A 16,375-nucleotide genomic window follows, 5' to 3' on the forward strand; every position below is an offset into this window, starting at 1 on the left:
CATTTTTCCACGATTTTCATGAGGAAAAATCACTGAACACTGCAGCGATTTTGGCGCGATCGCCTTTTGCGCTTCTATAGTACTGAAACGCGAGCGCATTGAAATCGCCGGAAAATGGTGCAGGCTACGCGTTTGCATTTGGAGTTTTTGGGTGATTTGCGGCAATTACCGCAAATCGCTCAAGTAAGAACTTATAAAACACTATAACTGGGCCTCCAGCAATTGCTGCAAGCCGAATTGTATCATTCCCCGCCATCCATGGCGGCCTGGAGGGGGAATATTATTTAATACGTCCGGGACTTGTGCAGCAGCAGGATCAGCCATATACCGGCTGTATCCTGCGCCGATTCCTCTGGTACGCTGGTGTGGACCCCACAATCGCATGACATGCTGCATGTTGTGAGTGTTTGGGCTCCACTACAATACCTAAACCGACAGAAAACGCACATGAAATATCTTACAAAAAGCGCTAGCGATCACAATAGCGATTTGTGATTTGTAGTCTCTGCCCTCAAAGTGATGCTCTCTGGTCTGAAATAGCCCATAGGATTTACTTGTCCAAGCACTTGTGAACATACTGGAAAGTGATCTCTGAATGTGAAGCAGCCCCAATGACAGCAAGCTAAACTGTGAATGAATAAAACATGCTCCATTGCAGGCAGTAATTTCTGAGAATACACACACTAGTGAGACTCCGGGTAGTGCAATGCCTGGTGCTGTGCCAGGGGAGGCCTGCATGCCACTCGGAAGAACCTTCTCAACCATATCCTCCATCCAGCTCGCTACTAAAAAGGGAGATTGCTCAGAATTGCGGTGTGCTGGTGATCTGTGTTGGTGGCCCGTCCTGTCTGCTGACTGAGTGGGAGGATCACACTGTGAGACTAATAAGGACAGAGCTGATTCTCCCCTCTCCCACTCTTTGGGAGTCTGTATCCAGTAAGTTCAGCACTTGCAGCTTTGTAGCATTTTGACTGTTGGATTTATTCAGACTGAAAGGTAAGATCACCCTGGCAGGCACTGCTGCCAGGCATACACAGCTGTTTGTGCTTTTTTTCTCCATATCTCTTTTAAACTTCAGCTTTCGGCTTTGCTGTGTTAACTCACCCATTGTAATGCAGAAATGACACGTGAGGAATAAGGCAAAAAGGGGGAAAATAGATCTACATTAATAAGTCATTGATGACATCAGCACTGAGATAAAATATTTACATACAGAGGCAGCAGTTCCAATGCAGCCGAGACTAATTAAAGTTTGCATGTTGGGTAATTAGGGAGGCCCAGATTATGTCGAGATAAGGGCATTCTAATTGGGGGGGAAAAGTGCTGTGGAGTAATTCATTTCGCAGAAAAAAATGATTTGCGATGCCTGTTAGATACAGACTGTTCAAGTGTTAACAGAGCACAGTGGTGCTGTAACAGATAACACCCCCCTGCTCTCTGCTCTCATCTATTTATCTTAATGTCTCTGCCACACACAAGTTCACATCGGATATGCTTAGGAGCAGCAGTGATTATTGCAGGTCTGGGATAGGAAGAGCACAGCATGAGGTGACATCTGATCACTGTACCAGCACTAAATAAATCCCCAAATAACTGGATTACTTGTAAACAGTCATTTTCACAGATGATTACCTGTAGTCACGCCTGCTCGCTCAACTGTTCTCTATTATGGATTCACCTTTGCTGACACCTTGATGTTCTTTGAGTCACAGCAGGCGTTTAATGACAGATCAGTGCTCGTGGTCTGGATGTGTAGATCTTGTATAGTAGGGAGTATTTAATAATATTGACTTGTTATCGTTGGAAGAAAGAGGAATCAATCTGCCACGTACATTTGAACGATGGATTGTTCTATTGATGTACTACAGGTGCAAACGATCAGTTCATGCAAATGACCCAAGAAAAGCTTTTGTAGTCCTGATTATTTATTTATTATTTTTAGTATTTAGCGTCAACATCTTACGCAGTGATATACAGAATATATTGTCTTGTCACTTCTGTCCCTCAGAGGGGCTCACAATCTAATCCCTACCATAATCATATGTCTATGTATGTATCGTGTAGTGTATGCATTGTAGTCTTGGGTCAATTTTAGGGGGAAGCCAATTAACTTATTTATTTTTATTTATTTGTTTAAGTATTTATATAGCGCTGACATATTACGCAGCACTGTGCAGTAACTGTCCCTCGGAGAGGCTCACAGACTAATCCCTACCATAGTCATATGTCTATGTTTGTATCTTATAGTGCATGTGTCATAGTCTAGGGCCAATTTTAGGGGGAAGCCAATTAACTTATCTGTATGTTTTTGGGATGTGGGAGGACACCAGAATGCCCTGAGGAAACCCACATAGACAGGGAGAACATACAAACTCCTTGCAGATGTTGACCTGGCTGGGATTCGAACCGGGGACCCATCGCTGCAAGTATCTTTTGGGGATGTTGGAGGAAACCAGAGTGCCCAGAGGAAACCCACGCAGACACGTGGAGAACATACAAACTCCATGCAGATAGTGCCCTGGCTGGGATTCAAACTCGGGGGACCCAACACTGCAATATACGTTGGATATGTTAGGTACTCCCTCATATTACAAAGAAATGGCAAAAAAAAATTGTATCATTAGTTGGCATTTTAATATAATGATTGTGCCACTTGACTGATTTCATTCCTAGATATGATCATAACTGGTGGAGAGTTGATCACAAGTTGAATTCTTTAGTGGTGTGGATCGTTTAAATATGATCTTTTAATCTGGTTGATCGTATCAAAAATATGATTGTTCACTAAAAAGTGTACCAAAAAGGGCTGTTTTCCACTTCATGTGATTACGATTTTGATGCGATTTTAATTGTGATTCCGATTCTTGATGCAATTCAAATAAGTCCTGCATGCTGCGTTTTTTCTGCGTTTTTCTTTTTGTGTTGCTAGCATCCAGTAAAAATCCAAAATTTAAATTGCGATTTGCAGTGTAAAAGAGGCCAAATGGGCACCTTTACGATTATCTAGAGGTTAATCGTTTGTTTTCTGAAGGTTTTTATCTCACGTGTATACGCAGTTCAGACCTTGCCTATAGAACTCTCGGCACAACTCGGATATTAATCATAGTTCATATTTAGATACATACAGCACAGCTCTAGAATTTTCAAAGGATTAAAACTGATACTAATGGTTTTCTGTTGCTTTGATCCTGTCCCGGGAGAAAATCCAGTTGATCATTTCCTTCCAATGGGTTCCTCCTCTCAATGTCACATAGTCCAAATGTTTGGCTGTCCTCCACCCTCTTCACCTGCTAATCACTATTTATTGATGTGTTACAACAGCCAACACATTTGCTGTTCAGATTGATTTAACTGTCTGCTGTATTGCTGCTCATCTCTTTGCTCTGGCTGGCTATCATCATTATGAACACATTTTGCTGCTCACAAGAAGTTTTATTTTAGTTTGTGGCTTGAACAGACTCTCAGGGAATTGTTGATTCTGATACAACATGTGCTGCATTACTGTCAGATCCAATTATCTTTCTAAGTATATACTAAGTGGAAAGTCGCTTATATGGTTTAAAGTTTAGGCTGCCAAAACTGCTCTTGCTAATGTTGAAAAGGTTAAGGAGCTTGGCAGAGGACATGATGAGACTGATGATCCCTGAGACTCAGCTAATCAGAGCGATATTTGATGGCAGAGGGTCCGGAAGAGGTTTCTACAGTCCTAGCCATCCCATCTGATACTAGTAAACTCTTTTGAGATATAGCCAAGGGGTCTATAGAGCAATCAGAGAACCCACGGCTAGGTCACCCCCGCAGTGACATGATTCATGGAACACAGGGAAACATAAGTGTGAGCAATCCATCTATAGCTTCATAACATACTGCATACACTATATCAAATGTCAGATACATTCTAAAAATACCTGATATCATAATGAAGAACGATGTGTTTGTAAGTTACTGGTGAAATAAAAGAACAGAAGGTAACGCTCGAAAAACGCGAGTGATGTGTGAAAATCAGCGGCAGCAGATAAGGGTGAAATATGAATGGATTGCACTGTTCACACTAGCATATTAAATGTCCTGGATAGTAAGCTGGAAGAGGCAGGGTGTACTAGAATGTGATGAAACCAGTGCCTGAGTTCCAGCATGAATGGCCCAGCTGAGTGGAAGCTGCTGTGTGGCTCTATGGCAGGAGTGACAGGTGGGGTTTTACTACTTGGGCTATTGTTGGTCAGACGGTTTTAATTTGAAAGAACTCTTGACTGTCTACCCAGTATAGTGCATGTGATTTTACCAGTGAAAAGTTGTATGGAGGTTGTGTGCTGCCAGATACGCATACATGAAATAACCGTGTGCGGGAAAAAAGGGCGCCGCTAGAATCTCGCTAAACAGAATCTCGCTAAAAATTAATGATATTCTATTATGTTGTGATGAGATGTAAAGCACCTTTATATGTTTTGATGCAAAATCTAATGCCTGTACTTTATATGTATTAAGAAATCCTTAATAAAATTTTTTGGAAACTAAAGTTCCTCACCAGAGCATCGGTATTATTTTTCGATATTGTGCTATTGCTAAATCTATCCCTACTCTCACACAGAACCCTCCCCCTACCAATTCCCAAGCCTAAGAAACCCCCCCTTCCCCCATGGTGCCTAACTCTAAAACTACATCAGTGGTGCCTAACCCCCCCCCCCCCCCCAATGGTGCCTAACTCTTAGAACCCCCCCCCCCCCCCCCCGTTAGTGCCCAAACCTAAGAGCTCCCCTCTGCTGGTGCCTAAACCTAAACCACCCCCCCACCCCCGGAGAGCCTAACCCTAACCCCCTCCCCCCCCCGATGGTGCCTAACTCTTAGGAACCCCCCTCCCCCCCCGGTAGTACCTACACCTAAGAGCTCCCCTCTGCTGGTGCCTAAACCTAACAACCCCCCCTCCCCCGTGGAGCCTAACCCTAGACCCTCCTCTTTAACCTGACCCCCACGTCTTCTGCAAAGCCTCAATATACGGCTGTGAAGGTAAATTTGGGCGCTTGGAGACACCAGATAAGTGGCAAGAGGGGGCATTTTTTCTGCACCTGCTTGTGCAAAAAATGCCCCCTCTTGCCGATAGTCAGGGGGCGCATCCGGGCACCCAAATTTACTTTCATAGCAGCATGTTGCGCCTTTGCGTAACCCGCGGTTTGCGGTAAAAATGGTAGTATTCTGTGCCCTAAGCCTCCCATTAATAACCCCCACCATGCTCCCAAATTTCCCCCAATGCCTAATTATAATAGACGCCTATGGCAGCGCTGTTTTTTCGCAAGGGCTCCTGCACCCCTTTTTCCTGCTTTGGCCAGATACACCCCCTCTATTCAATATTTGCTATGTTTTCTTTTCCTGGACAAGATACTCCTAGTGATCCTCTTATTATATTTAGGATACTCTCACACTGGGGCATTGTGTTTGAGGAAAGCAATGCTGGGGCTAAAATGCTGTAAAAAGATGCACTGGTCATTAACACAATAGAATAGCATAAACAGTTTTAGTTGTTTTTTAAAATATCAGTATGCAACGCCCAATGCTTCCACTAAGATATGACTTATCACTAGTCAGTACTTGTGCAGTGCCCTTTCCTGAAGCCTAAGGGCCCTTTTACACTTAATGCGTTGGTATGCGTTAGTATGAGTTGGTACGCGTTTTTTTCTTCCTCCGTAGCTGTGCATTGTGAAAAAGTTTTCAGTTAAAATGGGTATAGTGGGAACTGTATGCGAAGCACAAGCCGGTGCACACTAGTAGCTGACAGGCAGTAAACACATGTTTTGCTAACAAATTATGCAAGGTTTTAGACAGTGGTCTGTTTTTTGTGTCTTTTGAGATAGTTAATAAAATATGTGCATAAATATGACACTTCATCAGCACAGAAAAAGAGGATTCTTTACACCTATCCCTGGAAGTGGTGAGTGCAAGTATTAGACAAGATGGGTTGCTGCTTGTCTGCATTGTGTGGAAGTGTTAAGCAAGTCCATTCTTAGCAATTGCTATTTTTTGTGACTGTTGACCTTTTCTTAGTTATTGCATCTAGTTATTACTTAAGGTGCCAAGCGACTAAGAATTTATGATTTTCAGAGGCTGATTTACACTGCTTTCTTTCTAAACTGTACTCTTTCTTTTTCAGTTCACAAAGGCGAGATTCACACTTGAGGGAGTTACACATGATTTCTCCATATGCAAAACTGCACCATATGTGACAGCCCATGTTAATCAATGGGTTCATTCACATCTATCATGTTTCCCCCAAAATAAGACATATTCATTTTTGCACCAAACGATGTGCTAGAGCCAGGGCCGGCCCTAGACTTTTTGCCGCCTGAGGCAAATTTTTAAAAAAATTGCCGTCACCGCCGCCCCCCAAGGTGGGGGGGCCGCCGAGCTGGAGGGGTAGCTGGCAGGACGGGGGTATTGGGCCAGCGGCAGGGAGGGGGGTCGGACCGCCCCCTCCCTCGCCTGGGTCCCCCGTCCTCCGCTCCCCTGCAGCCTTAAATATAAGCAGCCGCTATGTGTAAGAGGAACGGGCGGGGAGGACACTCATCTCTTCCCAGGAGGAAGAGGCGTTGCAGGAAGTGACGTCAGTGGAGCGCACGCTGAAACGAGGAAGAGGTGAGTCCTCCCCGCCCGTTCCTCTTACACATAGCGGCTGCTTCTATTTAAGGCTGGAGGGGAGCGGAGGACGGGGGACCTAGGCGAGGGAGGGGGGGGGGGGGGTCCGACCCCCCTCCCCGCCGCTGGCCCAATACCCCCGTCCTGCCAGCTACCCCTCCAGCTCGGCGGCCGGCTCCCCGCACCCACGGACGGGCGGGTGCCGCCCCTGGAAATTTGCCGCCTGAGGCAAAAGTTTCACCCCGCCTCATGAGCGGGCCGGCCCTGGCTAGAGCTTATTTTCAGGGCATGTCTTATATTTCTATGAACCCACAAGTTTCTGTGCAGTGTGTGCCAAGCTCCATGCTGCTGTGTCCCCAAGCTTCAGCCTTTAGGGAAGAAGTATGGCAACTTGTGTATCTACTGGAGCCGATAGTGTCGTGGGCAGGACCATATCGCTGTTATTGGGCCAATCACTGCACTCGCTGAGTAGCAGCCTGCCAGCCAGTTCAGTGATTGGCCCAGATGACAGAGCCGTGGTCCTGCCTGCGACACCATGGGCTCCAGTAATAGCACAAGTTGACATACTTTTTCCCCTTACTGCCGCTATGGCTTACTTTCGGGGTAGGGCTTATATTTTGAGCATGATTGAAATTCCTGCTAGGGCTTACTTTCGGGGGATGACTTAATTTTGGAGAAACACTAAATGTGGCACCCGCATGCAGGAAAAAAACGTGCTGTCTGCAGCATAAAATCCCACACTGCATGCAATTCCCACAGCCCACAGTCAGCTGCAGCCGTACATCCTGGTGCCATACTTCCTCCTTAGTGGTAGTTACTGTAACCCCAGCAGCGCACGTGTGCTGCACATCATGTGAGACCCCAGCAGATTATTTTGTAATGGTACATTCAGCGCCCAGCAATGCTGTTTGGCAGAATCCAGTGGAATATTGTGATGCATGCTGTGCAGTACTGGGAAGTGTGTACAGTTACAGTTGTAGTGCAGCTTATTATTTATGTACTGCATGCATCACAACACACACATACCACGCATTTTCCCTCTGTGTTGCTATATTATGTTTACAGGGTACGCAATGCCACCAGTGTGAAACTAGCCTCAGTGTCGGCTGGCATGGTGGTCAGGGAGTAAAGTTACCTTCATTTTCTAATTTAGTCAACCATTTTGCCTGTTCTGTCTGGTACTAAAATTAGTGATCACAGTGCTCTAAATAAGAATGTAGAAAAAGGTGGTAGCAAACATTTCTAGTAGAATGGCAAGAGGCCCTGTTTTTATCACTCCTTTCTGTCCCTAGTGATAGTCAGGGCTGGCCTTAGGATTTACAACACCTTGAGTAAAATTAGACTTTGGTCATTTCTTCCTCTACTGCTCCATACTTTCTTTTAGAAGAACCTCCAACAAAGATTGCACTGCCGCTACTAGAACAGTGTGTTCTTGGTAGTGGCCAGTGTTAGGTAGCCAGCCATGGCCCAAGATGTTAGTATTAAGTAACCAGATGAGTCTCTAAAATAATGTTAGGTAGTCAGATGTGTCCCCAATAGTATTAGGCAGCCAGATGTATTCCCAGTAGCATTAGGCAGCCAGAAGTGCCCCCAAGTATTAGGTAGCCAGAATTATCCCCACTATTAAGTACAAGTGGTACCCCAAAGTATAAGTTAGTCATGGGGTAGCCTCTCTATATTAGACACACGACCACTAACAGTATAAAGTAGCCAGAGGTGCCCCCAAGTATTAGGTAGCTAGAGATGCCACCTAAGTTTAGGTAGACTCACGTGTCCCCCTGGTATAGGTAACCAGAAATTTCCCATCAATATAGGTAGGTAGAGGTATCCACTGAGAATAGGTAGCCAGTGGTCCTTTATAGGTAACAAGAGGTACCCCTCCCCCTAGTATTAGATAACCAGAGGTAGCTCCCTAGTATAGTGTGAGAGAACGCGAAAAAGCTGCCGCGTGTGCTGCTGAGGAGACGGCTGATTCCGCGTCCAATGCGGCGGTTTGCACGCGGAAGCGTGCATCTGGTAACAGGGCAGAACGAGGAAAAGCCGTCCCATGTAACAACAGTAAGGCGGCTGGTTCCTCGTCCAGCGCGGCGGTTTGCACGCGGCAGCGTGTGTCTGGTAGCAGGGCAGAATGTGGAAAAGCCGCCGCATGCAACAACAGTAAGGCGGCTGGTTCCGCGTCCAGCGCGGCGGTTTGCACGCAGCAGCGTGTGTCTGGTGTGGCTGAGTCTGTTAGTGCACACAGGCTTAGGAACGTGCGCGCGCACTGAGAGGCAGAACTCTTATACTGGGCAAGGAGAGGTCAGCTGATCATGCTGATCAGCTGACTCCAGAGCAGTACTCTATTGGTTGATCATTTAGGGGTGGTGCCCGAGAGCACTACTCCATATATAGTTACTGCTGGCCAGTCTCAAGTTGTCTGCCATTGCGAACACTACGTGGAAGCACTCAGACCTTAGTCAGATCCAACAGTGTGTTTGAACCAGGTGGACCTGGGAATTCACACTGAGCCAGATTACTTGTATTGTTATTCTGTTTATGCTTAGACTAGTTCCAGGGTGTAGAGACCACGGACCTCACACCCAGACTAGGGAACTTGCATTATCATTTGTGTTATACTCTAGACTAGTTCCAGGGTGTAGAGACCACGGACCTCGCAACCAGACTAGGGAACTTGTATTATCATTTGCGTTATACTCCAGACTAGTTCCAGGGTGCTGAGACCACGGACCTCGCACCCAAGACTAGGGAAGAACTGTATTATCATTTGTGTTATACTCCAGACTAGTTCCAGGGTGCTGAGACCACGGACCTCACACCCAAGACTAGGGAACTTGTGCGATCATTCTGTTATTCATCAGACTAGTTCCAGGGTGTAGAGACCAAGGACCTCACACCCAGACTAGGCATTGTATGATATCTGTTATGACTTATTGCTTTTCTCCTGAACACTCCTCTGTCCTCTGATTCGGTACCTCGCATATCTTATACTCTGTTGCCAAACCCTGTTAGCCTTGGATACCGAATCAGCCTTCTGTCTATGTACTTTATCTGACCGTGTGTTGCCGACCTGGCTTGCCCGACCTCGAGAGCTATCTCTCCCATTAAGAGATAGTCTCCAGATCAGATAGTGACATCCACCTTCAGGTGTCACTCTCCTTCTGGTCCTTCCTACCTCCAGCCTGACTCCACCCCTTGGAGAGTCTCAGGCTGCTGGAAGGTTTCTGTGTCTTCAAGTGCAGTATTCCTTTACTGCCTTTGATCATCTGCTCAGTAGGCGTATTACTCAAAGTATTACTGTTACACCAAACACTCACACTATATAGGTGTCCAGAGGTTAGCAATATATCTGTATTATCGGTGATTCTGCAGATCATCAATAATCAGGTATATATCTGCATTCTTGGTGATACTGCAGATCACCAATAATCAGATTCTCTCTGCGTGCTGACACCAATCGTTACACATAAATTACTTTTATTGTTACATATAGGCAGTCAGTAGGCAAAACTTCTCCCCCCTCCCATGTTGATTTATGAACAGAGCACATTTGAGGGGTTACTTACCTCTCAACATTCCAGCACTGGATTTCTCTTCATTTATGTGTCCAGCATTCCCTCCATGGCAAGAGTGGTGTGTCTCATCATGTGAACCACCAGGTCACATAAGGAGTGGCAACGCTGTAACACTAGAGGGGATGCTAGATGTGAATAACCTTGTGTCTTGGGCGCTTGGGGGACAGGATGTTCGATGCTGGGGGCGAGATGTCCTATTGGGGCCCTATTTGATGCCTTGAGTGGCCGCTCAGGTTGCTAAGGGTAAAAGTCACCCCTAGTGATGCCATGTGCTAAAGGTTTACATAGACATAATACTGAGGTCAGTTTGGCTGACAACTGCTGTAAGCTTTTAGTTATCAATACAAAAGATTTTGTTCATTTGAAAACCTAATATGAATGATTTTCAATAATGTATCAGGAAAGCACCATTTATCCATGCCTGCTAATGAATGGGAAAACTACTATTAAGAACCTGCAACTGACCTTATTTCAGCAGAAATTGTTTTGTGGTGCATATGGAATAGTCTGTAGATGTAGGCTGGGTGTGGGTGCTCGCAGACAAAAAATGTAAATCCTATGACTGTTTAAATGCTAGAAACTATATAATAAGACAAATGTTGACTGAAGTGTCTTAAAAATTATCTTATATTTCTTGGCTTAGGCCATATTGTAACAGGTGATTACTGAAAGGGTAGCAAGTAAGCAGATATTTGGCTACAGTTCCTTGCAGGCATCCACAGTATTGCACTGATGCGTAAAGGTGCCCTGCAGCTACAATTACTAATATACTAAACTCTTAGCGGCCCTAACTATGACCATGGGACATGGCAAAATCTAACCACATATAGCACTTACTGTTCATGGAACCAGTCCAGATTTGCTGGATAACTTATGATATTCACAATGGAGATGCTTGGAGATCTCTGAAGATGTCTTTGTAAAATAGGTGCATGGTGTTGCTGCATGTCAACTCACTGACCATACAATTCTATGAGCCTGTTCACAGTACTTTGTTGTAACTGATAACGGGCAGCCACGGCTCACATCGGCTCCTGAATCTTTTTCTCGTTTGTTAGTTAGAGTTAGTATAGTGTAGTAGTTCATTTTTTAGTTATTAGTTATTAGCAGCAGCAGTAGTTGTATATAGCATAAAAGTATATAGCTGCATATAGAGTAGCTTGCAGCGCTCGCTAGTGCAGTACAGATCCCAGCTGCAGCCCCGTCTCATACCGCTGCACCGCTGCTCACCCGCCTGCCTGCACTCACTCACCGGCGGCTCCTGACCCAATGACGTGTCTGCACTCACCACGGTTCCTGACCCAACGACGTGGCAGCTCTCTGCTGAACTTCCCGGTCTCCGACAAAGCTCCGGTGCTCCTGGCCTCCTCCCAATCAGCCCCGGATCCTCCATCACCCTTGCCTCCAAACGGATCCAGCTGCCCAAGCCACTCAGCTCGCCGGAAGAGGACCCAGCCCGACTGCCAAAAGACTTGTGTGCCCGCTGGACGCCCCACACAACGGCACCGCACGCTGTGCCCTCTGCCTTCCTCACTGAACTTCCCCACACGCAGCTCCAAGGCAGCAGACCCGGCCTAGAACCTCTCCACCACGTGCTGCCCACGTGGCCGCCTCCCTCCGGCTCCTTAAAGGCACACACTGCCTGCATCACAGGTACCAGCAGTTTTGGATCACCAGCATCTACAAACAGCAACATCTACCTGTAAGTGCCTTTCTTTCTGTAAATGACTGTTTATCTGACTATAACTCCGTGAATTGGGCCCTTTTTCACCTTTCCTGCTACTGGCCACACAACCCACCCCTCATCAAGGCCCATCCAGCTCAGGGCTTCAGGACATAGCCCCCTGCTTCCCCTGCATTCTGCTCCCACTAAGCACCCCTCCTGCTCCTCTCGCACACCGCCGAGAGAGTCTTCCCGGGCCAAATGCCTAATTGCGCCCTTTCTCATCAGGGGGCCCTCATACCTCTTCCCCTGCATTGAACTTTCATCTACACCCTCCTCCATGCAACCCTCAGCAGCCACTCACATGCACCACTAGCCAGGCAAAGTGGGTTCTCACGTGCCACGACCTGCAGAGGCCAAACTCCCCTCCAGGGCAGCTCACCATCACCCACTCCCGAGAGGAACTCCTGAAATGGGAGGCCTTTGCTGCCAGAGACACGGAGACAGCTGCGCCCCTGTGGGACAAGGTCTGTGCCCACCTCAACCACCTCACCAGTACCACCAAACGGGCTCCAGACAAACGCCGCTACAGAGGCTGCAGGTCAGGTACACTTGTGAGACTCAAAAGGAGAGGTCTGCGCACTCCCCTCCCTGCCATTCTACTAGCAAATGTCCGATCCCTCCCAAACAAGCTGGACGAACTGCTTATTCTGCTCGGCAGCAAACATGCGCTTGCAGGGTGTACACCTATCCTCTGCTTCACAGAGACCTGGCTGAAGGACAACATCCCGGACAACTCTGTGCTCCTACCGGGATACAACCTTATCCGAGCGGACCGCGCTCTGTCCCTATCCGGGAAAAAGCAAAGGGGGTGACATCTGCCTCTACGTCAACACCGCTTGGTGCTCCAACACCACCACCCTGTTCAAGTGTTGCACTCCAGACATCGAGCTCCTTATCTCAAACTGCAGGCCTGTGTACTCCCCCAGAGAGTTCTCCTCCTTTGTCCTTGTCACGGTATACATCCCACCGAATGCTGACACAGCAGCTGCCTTCCGCAAGCTATGTGACTCCATCACACGGTGGGAGACATCCCTCCCGGACTCCCTCTTCATCATCCCGGGGGACTTCAACAAAGCCAACCTCCGCCAGGAGCTGCCCCCCTACAGACAGCACATAATGTGCCCCACCAGGCAGGAGAACACCCTGGATCACTGTTACACTGTGCTTAAGGACGCATAGAAGGCTACTCCTTGGGCTGCCCTCGGCAACTCTGACCACTGCCTCATCCACCTGCTTCCCACCTACAGAAGGCAGCTTGCGGCCACGAAACCAACCCTGAGGACTGTAAAGAAATGGTCAGAGGAGTCGAAGCAGCAACTTCAGGCCTGTTTTGAATGTACCGACTGGTTAGCCCTGGGGTCACCTTGTCTGGAGGAATGGGCTGGTAATGTTACATCCTACATCAGCTTCTGCGAGGAGACATGCATCCCGACGAAGACCTTCAAAGTCTTCCCCAACAGTAAGCCGTGGTTCAACGGCAAGCTACACCGGCTCTGGAAACTCAAGGCAGTAGCTCACAAATCCGGCACCCCTGAAGAGTTCAGAGAGGCCAGGAACGCCCTTAACCGTGAACTCAAGACAGCGAGGAGGAACTACTCGGACAAGCTGCGTCTGAGCCTCCAGTCTAACAATCCACCCGATGTCTGGAGAGGCTTAAGTGCAGCCACAAACCTAAAACCTCCCCCTCAGCATGCATCACCTAGCACAGACCTTGTCGAGGAACTCAATGTATTGCAGATTCGAGAAGGAACCCTCCGCACTCGGAATACAAGCAACCCCACCAGAGGGACCACCAGCATCAGCTCCGGTACTAGTCCTGGAAGCTGACGTCCTGAAACACCTCCGGCGGCTCAACCCCAGGAAGGCCTCGGGCCCGGACGGTGTATCATCAATGTGCCTGAGAACCTGCGCAACCGAGCTCGCTCCTGTCCTCACCTCTCTTTTCAGCAAATCACTAACGAAGGGTAAAGTACCTGCCTGTTTAAAAAAAATCCACGATCATCCCGGTCCCCAAGAAGCTGGGGATCTCTGATCTCAACAACTACAGGCCCGTAGCCCTCACCCCCACCATCATGAAGATCCTGGAAAGACTGGTCCTCTCTCACCTTAAGCGATTCACTGACCCCCTCCTGGACCCACTTCAATTTGCATACAGGGCAAACAGGTCCATCGAGGACGCCATTAACATTGTTCTGTCATACATCACAGAACACCTCGATGGTCCCGACACCTATGCCAGGATCCTCCTCCTTGATTTCTGCTCGGCCTTCAATACAATCTGCCCAAACATCCTATACAACAATCTGGTACAACTTGGCCTCGACCTCACTCTGTGTTCCTGGATTAAGGACTTCCTCACAAACAGGACGCAACTAGTGAAGCTTGGCAGCTGCTCCTCACAGGAAAGAACCACAAACACAGGTGCCCTGCAAGGGTGTGTACTGTCCCCAATCCTTTTTTCCCTTTACACAAACAGGTGCACATCAACTGACAACTCTGTCAAGGTTATAAAATTTGCAGATGACACCACCATCCTTGGCCTCATCGGCAGGGACGGGGAACTCGCATAACGGAACGAGATTGAACGCATCTGCAGGTGGTGCAAGGACAACCAGCTGGTACTCAACACAGCAAAGACAGTTGAACTGATAGTGGATTTCAGAAGGCGTCCTCCATTGAAGGCACCAACGTCTCCAGGGAGTCGAGTGTCCGGTTTCTAGGCGCCACCATCACCAAGGACTTAAAGTGGGCTGAAAACACCTCCAAGATCCAGAAGAAGGCCCAGCAGAGGCTGTTCTTCCTGAGGCAGCTGAGGAAATTTGGGATGCCGCGGGAACTGATGACAACATTCTATACTGCCACCATTGAGTCAATTCTTTGCTCCTCCATTGTCGTCTGGTACACAGGCGCTACTGCGAGCGACAGACTCAAGCTTCAGAGAGTTATCGATAACGCGGAGAGAATCATTGGGTCACCCCTTCCACCTCTTGACCTCTTACACACCTCCAGACTGTGGTCAAGAGCAAATAAAATATGAAATTACCCCTCTCACCCCGGCAGTCGCTACTTTGTCCGCCTGCCTTTGGGTCGCCGCTACAGATCCATCCCCACCAAGACCACCAGACATCTAAATGTCTTTTGATCTGTTTGTACTTTCTTCTGATCTGTGTGTATAACAAACTTTCCAGGCCGTGTGTTCCACAAAAAATTCCGGGTGCGATGTTTGTCGCACTCGGCGAATAAACTGATTCTGATTCTGATTCTGATGTTATTCTAACTCACTCTTGCAGGCTTGTTCAGTCTCCGTTGCAGTTCACAATCATTATAACGTGTGCGTTATGCAATGGACCACTGTGAATCCAGCCTAAAGCATGTCTGAGCTGGATACAAAAATGGGGATTTTAACTTACCTGGGACTTCTTCCAGCACCCTGTATTCCATCAGATCCCTCGGTGTCCTCTGGATCCCCTCCATTGCAATGCTGCCGGCTCTGAAAGATCTTTGACTGGAACTCCAGTTGCACCTACTGTTCAGGTGTGGTCCCGTCCGTGCACCCCTCTCAATCCTGCTCCCATTGCCAGGAACGTTCATTCTTTTGAGAATTGGGCAGAATGATCCTAGAGACTGAGTGCAATTAAGAAGGGTGGGCAGAGGGACCATGCATGTGCAGTAGGCATGACTGGAGTTTCAGTTGCAGAACTTTTGGAGTTGGCAGCATTGCAACAAAGGCGACCAAAAGGATACCAAGGGACCTGATGGACTACTGGGGACTTGAAGGCACCCCAGGTAAGTTAAAATCCACATTTTTGTATCCAGTTTAGGGTTGCTTTAAGGGAATATCTGAGCTGCCCAAAAAAGTGACACCTACTTACCCGGGGCTTTTTCCAGCCCCTAGCAGCCGCTATGTCCCTCGCCACAGCTTCGCACTCAGCCGCTGGCTCCCGGTCCCCAATGGTGCAAAGGCCGACCTGGCAACCTACTGTACTGCTGTCAATCACTCGCACGTGGTGTGGAGTGTACTGTGCAGGCGCAGTAGTTCTGCGCTTGCCCAGTACACTCCACACCACGTGTGAGTAATTGTCAGCTGTGCTCGAGCAGGCGCAGTAGAGGACAACCTGGCGATGTCAGCGTCTGCACCATCGGGGACCGGGAGCCACCGAAGCTGCTGTGAGGGACATAGCGGCTGCTAGGGGCTGGAGGAAGCCCCTGGTTAAGTAGGTGTCATTTTTTCGGGCAGCTTAGACATTCCCTTTAGGGCCTGAGCCCACTAACGCAGAACTGCGTTCAACTGCGTTAGTGGGCTCAGGCCCTTAATGCAGACAGCAAACATAATATGAAAAAGCTTGTAACTTCTACCCACTCTATCTAGGGATAAAAACGTCTTGGCTGGATTTCGGCTTAAACTCTAAAACTGTTTATTATATTCAGGATTTATGATAACAGATTGCATACA

General features: G+C 47.8%; 1 protein-coding gene across 4 annotated transcripts in view; it reads left to right on the plus strand.

Moving 5' to 3' along the window:
- The first annotated feature begins 829 nt into the window (after positions 1 to 829).
- The window catches only part of COL19A1 (collagen type XIX alpha 1 chain), a 1,086,226-nt gene continuing 1,070,680 nt past the window's right edge, over positions 830 to 16,375 (plus strand). For 3 of the 4 annotated variants that reach the window (XM_068281448.1, XM_068281452.1, XM_068281454.1), the window contains exon 1: positions 830 to 996. The gene's annotated coding sequence lies outside the window, so the exon portion shown is untranslated. The remainder of the gene's footprint in view (positions 997 to 16,375) is intronic. The other variant, XM_068281450.1, reaches the window with a different exon arrangement.

Source organism: Hyperolius riggenbachi, chromosome 4 (assembly GCF_040937935.1).
Source record: "Hyperolius riggenbachi isolate aHypRig1 chromosome 4, aHypRig1.pri, whole genome shotgun sequence".
Classification (NCBI taxonomy): domain Eukaryota; kingdom Metazoa; phylum Chordata; class Amphibia; order Anura; family Hyperoliidae; genus Hyperolius; species Hyperolius riggenbachi.